The sequence below is a fragment of the Coenobita brevimanus genome, chromosome 60 (genome assembly GCF_032717465.1).
Source record: "Coenobita brevimanus isolate Jiangsu-jjx chromosome 60, ASM3271746v2, whole genome shotgun sequence".
Taxonomy (NCBI): Eukaryota; Metazoa; Arthropoda; class Malacostraca; order Decapoda; family Coenobitidae; genus Coenobita; species Coenobita brevimanus.
Genome location: NC_137013.1, coordinates 36,379,165 through 36,381,310, shown reverse-complemented (window position 1 = coordinate 36,381,310; position 2,146 = coordinate 36,379,165).

Genomic DNA, 2,146 nt, shown 5'->3' with positions numbered 1-2,146 from the left:
TGATTGTACTCTTGGCACATAACATTGTATAGACACTGTATTTATTCGATCCTGTTATAGTGATGAAAGAGAATCGTTGTTTCCAGTATGCTTAGGCTGCTATTCCAAACATTAAGAAGTATGGAAAAATGAAATCCGAAAAGTCTATAGTTTCTAGCCTAATTCTTCACTCGACGTTAATGATTGCTTCACAGGGTTATAGGTGTTGAAGTCTTTGTTCTCTCTCTCAACATCGAGGAAGGTTTTTGCATTGCTCTGGTAACAGGATTGACAAACTGTAGCAAAGAAAAAACATAGGCACCCAAGATTTTTATTACCCTTGTATAGATTTTAGATCGACTTAACTTACATCTGGCAGCAAAAAATGGTCTTGCTGCCGTATTTAGCCTTTGAGCACGAGAGCATCTATAATTTCATTTTTAGTCCTTCCACGTGGTTTTATAAAACAGGCAAGAACCTCTCGTTCTCAAAGGATAAATGTTTCTACGTGTAGTTTGAGATGAAAAACAATACCGGTACATGATGCAAGAAATAAGTATATAATTGAATATTTAAATAGCTACTGCTGGAAGGAGTAGCCTACTGTATATACAGTATTGGTGATATTTTAAACGTGAAAGCAGAGTATTCTGCATATAGGTGCAACAGTAGAAAACATCAACATAACTATACTGTATACCTGTTCTAATATATTTACTTGGTCGGGATTGTAACATTAGACATGGTTCTTTGAACTCATTTGGGACATGACAAGAAGGAAGGAATAATGTGCAATTAGCACAAGCCACACTATGGCACTAAGGTAAAAGGGAGCAGGAGAATTAATTAAATGTATGATGTGAAGAACTGTAAGAAAAGTGGTAATCCTGGAAAGAAACAGTGGGAGAGAATGAAAAGAAGAGGGGGAATCTCCAGACGTCACAAATCGCTTTCTCTGTGTTGTAGGATGTACGAGGCTGCTTACAACATACTGGGTTGTGGTGTTTCAGTGTCTCCATGCCAATAGTACAAACAAGGGGGGATTCCAAGGGGCGAATGTAACGCCCACCCTTGCTTAAGGTTACTGTAAGGGTGCCGCTGTAACGGTCCCCGAATGAGGATCAGCTTTTGCTTTACAGTAGCATTTCACCGACCTTCTTACGGTGACCATAAGTTAAAGTTGGGGGAGAACTCGCTGTGTTTGGGAAAAAAAATCCCTCACCCAACTAATGAACTCTTTGACCACTCACGACGCATGATACTTTTCTTCGTAGAAGCTTCAGCCATCATCGTTTCATACAAGGTACATTGAGGAAAGGTTTCCTAAGTCTCAGCTGACGAGCATAAAAGAAGGAAGGGGGGGGGGGAACAAGGCATCTCACATAGGAATGAAATATATTTGTCATTTTGGTAAGTGAAGAGTGACTTCATCGTTTTCGACATTATTATAACTAGCACAGTGATGGTGTTAAGTGGTGGTGACCATCATACATTCATTGTAGTGCTGCTAATCACTTCTTCACTTTTATCATTTTTTATTACTTTTTTCCCACCAGGTGGTTCTGCAGTAAGTGATGAGCCTAATGGTTTCCTGTCATCCTGGAAACCATTTAAACAATGAGTGGTAACCACATAAAAAACAGGGTGGAGTCTACTATGGTGTCCTTGTAACTTTGATGGAGAGAGGCAAAGGTGGCACACTTCACTGTGTGTGTGGTGTGGGTATGCCGTGCATGTATAGATAAAAGAGTGTAATGAGCAAAACAGATCCTTGAGGGACGCCGTTTGTGAAGTTTCTGATGTTCAATGACTGGCCAGCAAACGTAACATGAGTACATCTGCCTGCTAAGTAGTTTGCCAGCCATCTTTTTGTGTTATTGTGCATGTTTGTGTTGAATATTTTGTTTGTGAGGTTATGGCGGGGGATGGCATCAAAAACTTTGCTAATGTCTAGTGTGACTAGGAGTGTTTTGTGTGGTGGCCGAGCTGAATTGATGCTATCAAAAACTCTTTGTGTAAGGTCTGTAAGAAGAGTGCTTGTGGAGTGTAGCGGCCTAAAACCATGTTGTAATGGGGCTAGGGGGATGTGAGATGTTACTAATTCTAATACTAGTCGTTCAGTGACTTTGGAAGGGGTGCAGAAGAGTGTGATGGGGCCGTGTGAGGT